We start from the raw sequence: 15,085 nt of genomic DNA on the forward strand, positions 1-15,085 counted from the left end.
ATCCAAGTTGCATTTGCTGTAATTCCGCGGACGGACATTTAACTACCGGCCACTGACAGCGTTTGGAAAATTCATCAGTGGAGAAGCAGCCAGACGCTGCTCCGCCCGGAGGCCGCCAGCGCTAAGCGGGGGGAGCGCGGACGGAAGACGGTCTCCACACAGACGCTTCCACTCGCTGCCCTCGCGCCCTGCGCTCCGCGCGGTTGGGCGGCGGCGCCGTCACCGTCCTGCCGGGAACTCGGATGAAGACGGAGCAGGAGGAAGACGGCACACGTGTGTCGGCTCAGACACAGGCGGCCCCGCCACCCGTGCGGCCGAGGGGCCGGGGGCGCGGAGAGCAAACGGCCGCGCACCCTGCGTCCCCAGGCTCGCCGTCACGCGGATCTAACCGCCGGCCCGGGGCTCCAGGTCCTCTCGGCCCCGAGGCGCGCCGCGCGGCCATCCTGGCGGGGCGCCGACACGGAGCGGGCGCTGCCAGGCCGAGCCGGTGCCCAGCAGCCGCGCCGGCAGAGCGGCCCGGCCGAGGGCTCTTTAGGACCACGCGTATCCAAGCAATTTGAGAATTTTGTGACAATAAAAAAGTGTGTTCTTCAGGTAAGAGTGTCCTATTACGTGAACCACGTGATAGTATTTACGCACATCAGGCCCCTGGTTTTCTTTTAGTCTAAATTGCCTTCAAATGCCTTCTTTTATTAGCCAGCTGTTTTATTGGTGAGACGTACATTCACCAACAGACGTGTGCAGGTGTGGCCGACCTGCCAGGGGCCACAGCCCGACGGCCCCGCGAGGCCTGCCGCCTCCGGGGCGGCCCAGGCTTCCGGCTCTGCGCTTCGATGGCACCGGGGGCAGCTGTCCTGCGTGGCGGAGGCCCTCTCTGTGTCAGAGTGGAAACATCTGGAATAGCGTTTGAAGGCTGCGTCGCCCAAGTGAACATTTACATTTGTACTGAAAAAAAAAAAAAATCTGTTTTTTTTTTGTTTTTGATTTTTTGTTTTTGGTTTTTTTAGATGGCTGCCTCAAAGATCACTTTTTTATGAACCTGTTACCTTCGCCTCTAGGACCAAAGTCCAGGATTCTCCGATGAGTGCCAAGCTCATAACGTTTCTGTTCTTTCTCTAATAAATCTGTCTCCGTGACCCACCCCTGGTCCTTACAGGGCTGTGTCCATCTGTAAGGGAGAGCCAGGCCCTGCTTCACTGAGACAGAGCGGGGCCGACGAGCATCTTCACGCCAAGGGCGGCGTGACGTCCTTGCTCTGTGAGGTTGCCCACAGGTCCTGGGCACATGCAGAACATATTCGCTGGAGATGCTTCTCCCATCTCCTCCGTCTGCAAAACCACAATATACAAACTCGGAAGGCGGCATGGTCTCTATTTTTGGATGCTCTACATGGTAACATATAATCGGTTTCAAAAGAAGTTTTCTGTGATGCCTCATCTTTTGAGTGGCACGCACCCCCACAGGGTGGTGGCACAGAGCCGCTGTCAGTGCGGCTGCACTGGAGCTCGAATGCGTCAAGAGAAAACCGCTCCCGGTCTTACTACTTCCACAACATCGACCCCTCAAATCCCAGGCCAGCTGTTAATTTTTAAATCTTACAACCTTTTTTTAATCTCTGCATTTCAAAAAGATAATATTAATACTGTGATTTGTAGTCAGGGCTCCTCGGATTAGCAATAGCAGAAGCCCCAGTAGGGAGCTCTGGGAAGCAGAGGAGGAGGGCCTGGCCACCAGGAGGCGGGCCCGGGCTCCAGGCTGGGACGAGCCGCAGCGCGGAGCGCCTACGGGGGCCCGGGACGTCCTGTGTGCCCCTCAGCCCTGCTGCCCCGCCTCCCCGAGCGGCTCACACTTCCTCCCGGGGCGGATACGCCTCTGATCCCCCGCCCCTCGTGAGCGCAGCACCCCTGCAGCCCGTCGCCCACGCGGCCCTGCAGGCTGGACGCAGACCTGCAGCCCCAGACCGCGCTCCCCCCGCGGGCTGCGCGGGCTGCAAACGGAAGCAGCTCATTGGCCCGGCCCGGGTCACGTGCTTCTGCCTGGTCCAATCAGTGTGGCCAGAAAGGGGGAGGGTCTCACCTGCCAAACAGGCTGCTCTTACTGTGCCCGCGTGCTTGAGGGTCCGGGACCTGGAGCTTCGCTCTCACACTTTGTTGGCCCACCTGGAGATGTGCGGAGCCCGCTGTGGCTGCGAAAGGACCAAAGCAAACAAACAAACAAAACCCTCCGGGATTGCTGCGCTCAGTAATTACGAGGCGCAGACTCACGTGCAGCAGGGAGGTGGAGGGATCTGCAGCTCTCCACCATGTGGACTGGATTATTTGTCATACGGAACGTTATTCCCTGTCCCAGAGCAATGCACTGGGGTCACCACTTCAACTGACATGAGAAAGCACAGTTTGATTCTTCTAATAAAGACAATTTTTTGTTAACTCACAAATTGAAAAAGATTGCACATATAGACAAAAAGCTCAGCTTTGCCATGTAAGTATGTTATTTTTGTGAAAAAGAGTAAAAAAGTTCTTTTCATCACTGAGGAAAAAGACAATTTTGTTCATACGTGTGCAGTAGAGGGAATGCTAGAAGTCAGTGAAAGCTATAATTTTTGGATAAGGAGAAACCGGAAGCACAAATTCTGGATGATGAGAAATGGAAAGTGTAACATAAAATCATATGGTGAAATATGACGTGGATGTCAGGGAACCTGGTACGTAGCGAGCAGAAAATTAAGCTTTGTATCATGTTTGCAATGTTCGAACAGCAAGCAAACCCTAACACACAGTAAAACTGAATAATTATTTATTATAATTATTATTTATAAACATAATCCATATCTTCAGGCACGTATTCAGGCTTTTGTCTATCAAACGATTATATCGCTTTGCTCCGTTTGTAGTGATGGGATCAAGTCAACTACGTCGTATTTTGATCAAATCCCAATGAGTGTTTTCTGTGAATATCCTGATGAGTTGTTTGTTCAAATCAAAGGAGAAGTGAACCCTCTGCCTGGGGTGTGATGTGCACGTTTGTCTCTGGCTTTGCAGCCCACATAGACGATGCGATGCCAGCCCCAAGCCTGGGACCTCCTTCTCAGAGCGGCTTCACAAAAGACACCATTAACTTGCCCCCACGGCCATGGAGGTTCTGCGCGAGGCTGCCGTCAGGAACGGAACAGAAAGGCCCTTGTGAGGATGGGTTTTGCTGTTAGCCTCCCCTGACTTGTTTCTTCCAATGATGGAATCGGCCAAGGGTTTGGACTTACTTTCTGGCAGAATGTTACCTGTGTGTACGTTCACCTTCATTTTCCTCTTTAAAAAAAATCTCGTAGGGTTTGACGTCTTCAGTTCCAAATGTTGCCTGATCTTGAAGAAGTGCTGGCATCACCAAAAAGGCCCTTGGGGCAGCCTGTCGCTGGGAGAAGCGGAGACGCGTGCGGGCAAGTCTGTGCTTGAACCAGTGGCCAAGAATGGCAGTTTCATTATATGGGGGGGGGGGGGGTTCTTCCTATTCACCCCAGCCAAGTGGGGGTGAAACACTGAGCTAGTCTGCAGGATGCACAGGGACCAGGGCTCGCCAGGAAGGGTGTCATGTTCCCCGCTCCCCACCCAGGAGCGGGAGGACGGTGCAGAAACCCCGCAGCTGACACCTGGTGCTCCCTAGTGACCAGGACCCTCGGCGCCCAGCATCCTCATCTGTTCTATCCTGAGTGACCTGTGCGGGTCTTCTCAGCCCTCCCAGGGAACAGCAGAGTGGGTTACACGTCCAAATCCTGCAGGTACAATGAGGGAAAGTGCAACGGACTCCTCGAAGTCAGAATATCTTGACCATCAAGTTACCAGTGTTAACAATGACAATAATTACACATGATGTGCTGCGTAATAAAGTCCACACACCTTAGCAATTACTTTTCCCATGCCAGTTACTTTTACAAAGTAGGTGCTACTATTTCTAAGATGCAGAATGTGAACCTGAAGCTCGTGGAAGTTAAGCAACTTGCCGATGGTTCTAGCTGGCAAGTAGCAGACCTGAACCCCCGTCCGTCTGTGCTCGAAGTTTGTGTCTTTCTCACTATTCCTTGTAATACATACATTTTTAATGAAATAAATCTTGTGTTTCAGAGACTCAAATCTGGGTTTCAATTCAGAAAATATTTATTGACAGTAAAAGGCACATGGCTAAGTCTCACAGTTCGTAAAGGAAGGAATAAAAGTCCCCCGGTCCTGCAGGCCTGCCCTCCCAGCGCCCGGCGTGGCGGGGCAGCGCACACGTGCACGGACTCACGGCCTGCTTTTCCCTGGTTGAGGAAAAACCCGAACTACGTAGACAAGCCTGAGTTTGTCTTATCAGCAGTGATTTGGAAGTTGCCAAGTTGTGGTGCAGTTTTGACACAATTTTGTCAAAGTGACCTGAATCAGACTGTCACTACCTGCGTAGACATTTAGTCACGATGAAGAGTATTTTCATCCCAAATAATAAGCATAAAAATTAAATTTTGTTAGGTTAGTAATTCATGATTCATTACGTGTTTGGTGGTAATCCACTCAAGAGTTCATGCGCTCATTGACTCCATGTCGTAAGGGTGCTGTGGTGTAGACGCTGGAGGTGGCGCTGTGGTGTAGATGCTGGAGATGCCACCCTGGAAAGAGCCCCCTCCTCTCCGTTTGCTCAGGGCTTGGAGACTGGGAGGGGATGCTGTCCAGCAAACCGGAAACTGCATGGAGTGGGACCAAGACTTTGAGGGGAGTACGAGATGTTAGTGGAGCCCAGAGGAGAAGCCACATGCCTAGATTTGGGGAGACCAGGAGGGGCCCTGGAGGGATGAGGTTCAAGCTAAGACCTGACATATGAGTTAGTTCAGCAAAGAAGCCACAGGGACAGGTGAAGAGTGCTCTCAGGGAAGGAAACACATCTCCACAGGCCTGCTGAACTGGAGGAAGTTTAGTACTTTCCACCCCTGCTCCCCCGCCTCCATCCCTGTTCCCCCTGCTCCCCCTCCCCTACTCCCTCCTCCCCTCCTCTACCCCTCCTCACCCACCTTTCTCAACGGCCTCGTCTTCCTTCTCCATCTTTCCAGGGTCCTCTGCTCCCCCCACCACTGAGGGCCGTGCAGCTCCAAGCTTCTCCCACCCCCACCTGCCCAGCGTCTCAAGACAATTGTGCAGGTCCCAACCCAACAAATGATCCACACATCCTTGAGGCAGAGTGAACACACCCAAAGATGAACATTTGCTTCTTTTCCTGGGACCCATTTTTTTTCCTCCGAAAGTAGTCAGTGGATGACTTTGCAGCTGCCCTGGTGTGAGTGAGCTGGGTACTGACTTGGCAGCCATCCGACACCCCTCAGCACCTTGTTGCCACTTTCGTTCAAGTGGCTGGAGTTGTTCTGACTCAGATGAGGGCTTCTCGGGCTTTTGAACCTGGAAAGGGCAGCCAGGGTGCCCCCTCAGATGTCAGCTTGCCGTTTCCCAGGGGCCACGTAAAGCCTCTGCCAGGCCTCCCCACCGGAGTGAAATTAACCGAGCAGCAGTGGGTGTTCGCAGGCCCTCCCGGACTGCAGCTCAGAGTGCCTGGAGGACAGCGGGGCGTTAAGGCCATGGGGTGGGCGCGACCCCTGGCGTGTAACTGCCGGGTGAGCGCCCGTGGACTCTCAGTGCTGCGTGTCTGTGTGCTGCGAGCAGCAGCGTGGACCTCTGAAAATGGCCGTTGCTGGCTCCAGACAAAAATCAGCGGTGCAGTTTGAGGCATGACTCCCTGGATCTATGCCATGCCACTCTGTTAAGCCCCCTCTAATCATGAGAACATTTAGCACCTTTTCAAAGACCCGGGGGTTTCACAACTACAATTGGATGGACCGCAAGTAACAGAACAAGTTCCCAGCTTTCCAGGGTCTCCTTGGTGCAGTACCTCCAGTTGCCACGAGATGGCGGCAGCAGCCAACTCCCTGAGAGGTGGCTCCCGCTTGGCCAAGCTGACGTCTGGAACCTTCTTCAGGAAAGCGTTTCTCCAGTTTTAGTGTCTTCAGCTACAGCACTAGCAGGGCTATGGGTAACTTGAGCTTTCCTGGTATTTGCATTCCAGGTTTGCTTCCGAGACAATATAACCTATTACGGTGCTAGGTTGTCATGAGGACGCACAGGTGCCGAGGAGGGGGGTGGGCACCTGGCAGGGCGCGGCAGAGTCCGGCCACATCGCCCGTAACACCGCCCCGGCCTGCAACTAGGGTGTGAGCCGAGCTTAACCACCTCCCGGGCCACCTGCGGTGCGGACCACCCCACGGCCACCGTTCTGGGCAGGGGCCATCCATGCCCCGGCGTGGGAGACGCCCATGCTCGGCTGCTGAATGAGAGAACCAGTTTAATGAAAGGACGGTGGAGTACGGTCTCGCTGCGTGCCGACGTACGTGTGCACCTATTTAGCGCGAATCTTCAGAGTCCAGAACACCGTGGTGGCTATGCTAGAGGAGGGCGGGAGTGCTGGGTTTTGGAGACTGCCCTGTGCTTCTGTGTATCCCTTTGTAACTGTGTATTCTTCTCATAATTTAAAAAGTTTCCCTTTTGGATAACAGAAAACACCACCTTTCTGGTGACTCCCTCTGTGACCTTCCAGGAGGTCCTGGCTCCTTCCCTATTTCCCTGGTCTCCAATTTTGTCTCCCCAGCTGGAGGGCAAGGAACTCAAGGCTGAGACAGAGTGCCATCCGGGATGATGGCCCCGGCACCCGGTGCCGTGGTCCTCTGACCAGAGGAAGGGAAGGCAGGGCTGTGAAACCCACCTGCCTGAGCCCCATCTGGGGCTGGGGGTCAGCCATCTGCCCTGGGGGTCCCGGTGGGAGCAGCTCCCCTTCCCCACACGGCTCCCTCCCAAGTCCTCCCCGCAGAGATTCATCCGTGGGCAGCCACCCAGACCACCCGCCGGGCTGGTCAGCTGGGACCGTCTCTGAGCGCGGCAGGTGCAGGGCTGGCGGCCCGGGTGGGCAGCACAGGGTCTGGGGCAAAGTAGGGTGTTGGTTGAGTCGGCTGCTCAGCTGTCAGCCAGCACCCTCATCTCAGCACCTCCAGCCGCGCCTGCATGTGTCTAGGACCCCGGCACCCAGCACCCCACCTTTCAGGAATCTGTCTGAAGAAAACAATATATGATGTTACATGTGATATACACGGCATCACGGAGGAGAATCAGAGCTCGCCTCCGCGTCCCCCAGCAGGACACAGGCTGAGTAACTCAGACGCTGGCGTAGGACACAGGTTGGAATGTTCCAGTGTGACAAATTGATGGCTATCCACACAAACTGCAGATAGCAGTCACTTCAGAAGTTTGTTTAAAACAGATTCTTCCATACTCTGCAAAGTTTTAATTCAGTGGAAAGAAAAGCTCAGGAATCTGTATTTTTAAATGTGCCTCAATAATTCATGGAGCACCTGGCGGGGGCCCTTCTTGGAGACGCACTGGAGCAGCTGTGTATTCATTGGCACAGGAAGGCAGACGTGCAAATGCAAAGATTCACAGAGTGAAAACACATGGGTCTGCAGGGAATTATGACAAAACAATTGGCACCAAGAGGTGATTCCTCCCTTAGCGGGGCTGCTGCCTGGGTGCAGCAGACTTCGCCGCGTGTGAGTGCATCAAACCATCCCTTCTACGCCTTCAACGCACGCAAAGTTACACGGCAGCTGCATCTCGGCGCAGCTGGAAGCACCCAGACTCCCGTGTTGCCCTGCCCATGGAGGGTCTGCAGGGTCCATCGGCAGCCGTTCTCCTTCGAGACCGGTTTCCAGGGCAATGAGGGCTGTCTGGTCCCCTGGCGCTCGCCAAGGGAGTGAGGAGCCCACTCGGGTTTCTGGGCTCTGACGGTGTTGCAAGCGTGATACCCCGTTCCTCTGCATCTTGTCACTGTGTTTTCCTCTCTTCTCCTGGTTTTCTCCTGGTCAAGCAGACAGCCCAGCTCCCTGATCTTTCCTGACTCCAGAGATGTGGACTCAGGGCCAAAATTGGGTGTGCAAATTGAGACAGAGGGGAAAGACACCCAGGGTTTCTGGGGTGGTGAGGCCTTGTCTTCTCCCTTGGATGGCCCTGAGGACATGACAGGACCTCTGGAGACCAGAGCAGGATTGAGGGGACACCTGAGGGGCCGGACCTGAGCCCTGGGGCCCAGAATGACCGAGCTCCCAGCATGGCAGGACCTCCAGACTTCAAGGGTCCATGTGCACTGGACAGTGGGGTCACAGAGGTGACCAGCATCCCCTGAAGACAGAGGGGTCTTACAGAACGTTTTGCTGAGCATCAGACCCCTGAAATTTTCATACAGACTCAGGGGTGAAAAGAGAGCTCAGTAAAATCTTACAGGGTGTGTCCTGACAGCCAATCTCATGCATCCCAGAGCTGGGTTTAAGGGAGAAAAGAAAGTTAAGTAGCATGACATGACTTTTATCCCTGAGACTGTGGACGAAGATGGATGCCACCCCGTCTCTGTGTGTGGTCAGTTTTTGTGTCAGTCTGGGTCTTGGTGGGAAAGTGACTTCTAATCAGTGTTTTTCAATTCATTTAAACAAAAAAAGTGTTCTCCCAGTGTCCCCACTGGTAACTACCATTCTGCATCTAAGAGCACACACACACACACACACACACACACACACACACAATGTACAAACTTTAGATTTTACATATAAACGAGGCTGAATGGTGCTTGTCTGTCTCCGTCTGACTCACTTTACTGAGCATAATGCCCTTGAAGTCCGTCCATGTTGTCACAAAAGGTGAGAGTCCATTCTTTTTTAGGGCTGAGTAATATTCCATTGTGTGTGTACACCTCATCGTCATTATCCATTCCCCCATCACTTTTTGGACACTTGGGCTGTTTCTGTGTCTTGGCCATTGTAAACAATGCTGCAGGGAACATGGGGGGCATATGCCATTTTGAGTTAGTGTCTTTGCTTTCTTCAGAAAAATACCCAAAACAGTTTTAATGGAAGAGTTTAATGATGTGACTCTTTGCCAGAGTGTGTGCACAGCTCAGGGAACATAGAGGGAAGGTGGGGGCTTCCAGGCACAGGCAGCCTGGGAAGCCATTTCTGCCTCTGAAGGGGGTTGGGGGTGCAACTGAGGACCCGGCCCGGGTCATACTGTGCGGAAGTGGAGAGACCACGGCGGGAGAAACACCCCGTCTGCTCTGCCTTCCCACCCTCTGGTGTCTCCAGAGCCCCTCGTTGCCTGAATCCACGCAGCAGCCAGAGGGCAAAGGAACCCCGCTGATGAAGCCGGGAGGCAGGCCCTTGGCAGAGCAGAGAACACCCCTTGGGGGTCCGGGGTTCGGGCATCGGGGGAGTGACCAGCCCATCTATCAGGACGGTTTCCTCGGGGGTCACAGGCTGGACGAGCCCTCTCAGAACAGATACGGGGGTCCCTGTGCTCGCTCCTGGGGACCCCAGCACGGATCAGATTCCAGCTCTGTCACTTTCAAGCCACGACTGGGAATGCTCCCTCGCCCTGAGCTCCAATTATTATTCCTCTACAAGGTGGCGGAGGATTAAGTGGATTCATGTAGGGGAGACATTTTCAGGGGTCAGGAAACGGAAGTTCCTTTTCCTAAGCACCAGGTGGAGAGTCAGAGAGCCTGGGGGCACGTGCGCCGTCTGCACGGCCAGCTGTGCGCTAGGTTTGCTCCGGGCTTGAGCGTGCTCACTGAGCAGTGCAGGGGTGTTTGTGGCCGGTGGCCTCCGAGGAGGCTCTGGTTCCTGTGTTCTAGAATTCTGTGACACCAGAGGAAGGGGTCAGCCTGAGCCTCTTCACCCGGTCCCCGCCCACGGCGTCCCTCCAACAAAACCGGAGTTTTCAACAATGTGTAGTTATAACACCAGCAAAACGCAGCCGGGGTGCAGCTTCCTGAATTATAAAGTGAACATAACTCAGTGTGCTCCCCCAGATCCGTTCCAGTTAGCTGGAGGGGACGTGCGCGTCCCTGGTGTGAAGACTGGTGCGTGGCCGGGCAAAGATGCTCTACTTCTAAATCACAACCACCTCGGGGCGGTGGGGGGGAGGTTTCTTCTCATCTTCTTATTGTAAAATAAAACACAAATAGAGAAAGCTACACAAAACAAATAAAAGTTAGCGAGCTGAGGGAGCGACCTTGTGCCTGGACCCAAGTGAAGAAGCAGAGCTTAGCTGGGGCCCCGTGTCCCCACGCGGGCTCAGCCGTCTCCCTCCAAACACCCACCTCGTCTCACTTTGACAGTAAATCTTTCTTCACATTGTTTCAAACTTGAAGTGTCGTTTAAGTCCCTTCTGATTTATAAGTCCCTTCCCCACCCTTTTTTTTTTTTTTTATTTCAGTTTATCCGCCAAGGACGCAGGCTGTGGGGCCCGCAGTTTCCACGGTCTGCGTTTGGCAGGCTGCGCCCTCGCGACACAGTCAACACCTCCCTCCTCCGTATTTCCTGAAGTCTGGCAGCTGGATCCAAACGCCTGATCCGACTTCTGCCGGATCCTTTGGCAAGATTCGTGGCATTCGTGGAGACTTTTGGCAAAGATTATTACCAAGACTCTACCCTGACTTATGGAATAATAATCATGTTTTTAAATAAATCCACACGAGGTTCTGGTGTGTGGTCATGTAGAGCCACCGTAAAGATGCTCCAGAAGTTTGCTCCTTCCTAGAACAGCATCCAGCAGGGAGGTGATGGGGCAGGAGGGGCCCCTGTCCCCCCACCTCCCTTCCCCTCGGGAACCTACGCCTCTAGAAAGAATTTTACAATGGCCACACTCTCCCTAATATTTCCCCCCAAGATGGTTTATGACTCTCTTCTCATATTTCACACTGGGGCTTTGAATCACATTAAAAATTAGTTTAATAAAGCATAGCTCTATAAAAGAACTCCATCAAACAGCCGTCAGAGCACGAGGCCCGAGCTCTCGCAGACACACGTGCCGCCCGCCTCCCGAGGGGCGTGGCGTGCGGTGTGCGGAGGAGGCGTGGGGGCCCCGGGAGCCCCGCCCCGAGAGCTGAGTTCAAGTCCGGCCCTGCCGTCCTGCCCTCCAGCTCTCTTCTCCTTGTTACTGGAACACAGGGCTAGCTGTCTCACTCCCAAGTCTCCTGCCAGCATTCTCTGAACGCAGAATCCCGTTTCTCCTTACGCGGGGCAGGTAACACAGTGACAGCGGGGACGGAACCCACACTGGGTGCACCCACAGAGCCTCGCGGGCGCCCCGCCTGCCTCCACCCCGCCTGCCCCCACCCTGGCCCGTAAGTAGCAACTGAAGGAGGCTCCCCTCATCTGCACTCAGTCAGGGCACACACACACTGTTTCGTGGCTGGAAGTCACAGGTCATTTTTGTTTGTTTGGGTCCAGGCAGGTATCCGGTCGGCCTCCTCCAGGTGGGACGCTCAGGTCTTTTTCAGCAGCAACATCACGCACCTCGGAGGTGCTGTCTCCCCGGAGCTCGTAGCTCCCTAGCTGCCATGTTGCTTGCTTTTCTATATTCCTATGGTCAGTTCATCTCCCATCACTGAAGAATGAAGACAATTAACTCGTGTAAATTTAAGAGAGAAAGTGGGGTCTCCCAGGTACAGACGTGGGGGTGACAGTGTATTCGTTTCCTGCTGCTGTGTAACAAATGACCACAAATTAGTGGCTCAGGGAAACGTACTTCTGTTAACTCCCAGTGCCCGTGGGTCAGAAGTCCAGCAGCTGAGCTGGGTCCTCTGCTCGGGGACCTACCAGACTGAAGTCAGGTGTCAGCCAGGCTGCAGTCGCACCTGGAACTCTGAGCCCACTTCCAGCCTGACTCGGGCTGTTGGCAAAATCCGGTCCCTCCTGCTTGTGGGACTAAGGTCCGTGTTTTCTGGATGGCTGTGCACTGGGACCATTTCCAGCAAGTTGAGGCCACCTTGGGGTGTCTGTCTCCACAGCAGGGCAACGTGTTTCTTCAAGGCTAACACATGATCCTCCAGAGTCTGCTAAGATGGGATCTTATAGTAAGACCATTGCAGCAACATGGCTGGACCTAGACATGATCACACTAAATGAAGTAAGTCAGAAAAAGACAGGTATCATGGGGTATCACTTACAGGGGGAACCTAAACAAAATGACACAAACTATATTTACAAGCCAAAAACAGACTCATGGACATAGAAAACAAACTATGGTCACCAAAGGGGAAAGGGCGGGGAGGGGTACGTTAGGGGTTTGGGATTAGCAGACACACGCTACTGTATATAAAATAGAGAAACAACAAGGACCTGCTGTGCAGCACAGGGAACTATGTTCTGTGTCTTGTGATAACCTATAGTGGAAAAGAATCTGAAAAGAACAAATACATATGCATGCACCTGTACAACTGAATCACTTTGCTGTGCACCTGAAGCTAATGTTGCAAATCAATTGCACTTCAATAATTTTTTTTTAAAAAAAGAAGAGGTTTTATATAAGGTGACATAATCCCAGCTGAGACGACCCCTCTGCCTTTGCAGATAACGTAAACTAATCACAGGGGTGCTCTCCTGCCGTATTCGAGGTCCCACTCCACTTGGGACCTGGGGGGACCATACAGGGTTTGCACACCAGAGGATGGGATGTTGGGTCACCTTGGAATTCCACCTGCTTGCAGACGACAGGGCGGCCTGAGAGCCAGGCGGACACGGCGGGGTCTGGGTGCACTGGGGCTTCCTCACGATCCCTCAGTGTGGTCTTTCTTCTCCCCTCTACGCACTTGGCCCCTGCAGGTCAGGGGCTCCCATCAGAGGCTCCAGGACCAGAGGAGACAAAGCTCTTCCTCTCCAGTAGTACATCCTCCCGAGGGTGCTCAGACCCCTGGCCGTGGTTACGAACCAGGACCAGCCCAGTCTGTGGCCAGGGGGGCAGGGCTGTTGCAAAAGTGGGTAAAGCCAGTCATCCTTATGTTAGGGGCACCGAATCCCGGGGGATCCTTAGGTCTTTTAGAGTTAAACGCAACATGCCTGAGACCAAACACAGCAAATCCCCTCCAAATCAGCTCCTTCCGCTGACCCTTGGGTTTGGCGGATGGGACCACTTGGTACCAGATTTTCCCAGTGTCCCTTCTTCTGGCCTCACCAACTCCATCAGTGCCCCGATCCCTTTGCATCTGCTGTGGGTTGGGGTCACAGGAGGCAGATTTCAAGGTGGACATTAGCACACGGGGGCATCTTTTTAGGAAGCACCCTTGGGATTAACACCCAGGGGCAGCGGGAGCGCTGGGCTGTGATGCACCCCAGGGCCAGCCTCGGCCGAGTGAGGGGCAGCCCTGGAGTTAGGCTGATCTTCTGAGTTGATCCAGGATGAGCCGGTCCTCTGTCCTTCCAGGCTGTCCACTCATGGCACGTGGCCATTAGAAAGAGAGGACGCACACGCGAAGCAGACGGGGCAGGGGCAGATGTCAGTCCACGTCTGGGACATCAGGCACGTGGAGGAGGGTCCCCCTTGAATGAGGTCACGTGGGCGTAACCTGAACTCCAGCTTTCTCTGCCTGCGCCGAACCCTGGCATTCAGGCCTCAAACGGAGCACATGAGAAGTCCCTTCAATTCCCAGGCTTCCTGGTTATACGATATTGATTAGTTTTTTAATATTTTGTGTCCTGTAATTTCATTTTCATCCTCATAAACTACCTAGCGCCAAATGCCGGCTGTGTCAAATATAATGAGACTCCAAGGCCTTCAAATGCCTCTGGTTACTCCAGCCCCACCTGACCACAGCTGGACCATCGTACACCTGGGCCTTCTCGGGTGCTGTGGGTGGGGGGTTTCTTCAGTGGGGACGCGGAGTGTGCGTTCCACACCGCGGTCCCTGCTCCCCAACCTGTCACCCACCGACGCATCAGGATGGGCCTGGTTTTAGGTGGTGAAGCTGATATTGTGTGAGTGAGTTTAACTCGTTAAGGGTGGTGTGGAGCTCTGTCTTAACGTCACGGGCAGCGGTGGTGGCACTGACTGTCCCTACTGGGGGGACCACACCCACAAGAGGTGGGCGGGGAGGGACGGGGACTCGGGCTGTGGAGCTCCACTCGGCCTGCGGACCCTGAGGCCTTTGACCACCCCGAGGCCTTCTTCCTCAAGCCCTGCGGCAGGAAGCGCCAGGAGTTTAGGAGCTCAGGAGGAGAGCTGGGTTAGGAGCAGCTGTGGCCCCAGGAGGAGCAGGAGCCACCTGTCTCCTGCCTCCACTTTATTTGTCGTTCGCATCTGTGTCCGCTGATCCCGGCTAATCCTCTGGCTGCTCCCAGCTTGGCTGTCAGCGGGGACCCTGCGAGCTGCAGCCCTGGCCTCGAGGGCCCGAGGTGACCCACGTTGAGAGGGGTGCAGACGGCAACCTACGACACGTGCCCAGAGTGGGAGGCAGTGACCGGCCTGGCCCCGCGGCTCCGCCACGATCAGGGCCTGAGGCAAAGGTCTGCGCAGCGTGCGCGCTCCCCACGGCCGAGCCGCCTGGGCCTCTGAGGTTTCCACGAAGGAGGCGCCGGCCCCCGGGGAAGGCGGCAGAAGCAGCCGCCGGCGGGCACGGGGAGCCTCGGCGCTCCGCTCGTGACATACGAGCTGCTGACAGTCCTGCCAACGTCGGAATCAAAGTTTATGTACTGACTCACGGGGCGAGGAGAGAACTTTAGAGTCAGGATGTGAACGTTCTTTTTCTTTCCACGTTGGAGGTCATTACAGGCGAGCCTGCTCCCGCAGAGAGCGGGCCCCACGAGCTGGGCTGTTTATTGCTGCTCAGGTGAGTTTCCTGCCCGCGCCCTCTGGGTCTCACCGTGGATGGCGACGCTAAATCAATTAGCCGACGGAACACAAATCAGGCCCAGGAGTCCCGTTGAGGGTCTGGCAGGGCCCCCCTGACCCACGCTTCCCTCCGCTCCCTCCTGGCTGGGCCGCACAAGCTCCGAGGTGGACCTCACCTGCTCAGGTTCCCCACCTGTGGCCCTCGCTCCAGCTCCACCATCACCTCAGGCTGCCCCACCCTCACCTGGGGACTGGGCACTGGAAGGGCCTCCTGCCTGGTCTGTCTGTGCTCACTGGACCCCCCTGCCCAGTGCCCCTGCCCAGCTCGCCCGCATCCTCTGGGCACCTGGTCTGGCCGGACTCAGGGCCTGCGC

The sequence above is a fragment of the Camelus ferus genome, chromosome 19, assembly GCF_009834535.1.
Source record: "Camelus ferus isolate YT-003-E chromosome 19, BCGSAC_Cfer_1.0, whole genome shotgun sequence".
Lineage (NCBI taxonomy): Eukaryota > Metazoa > Chordata > Mammalia > Artiodactyla > Camelidae > Camelus > Camelus ferus.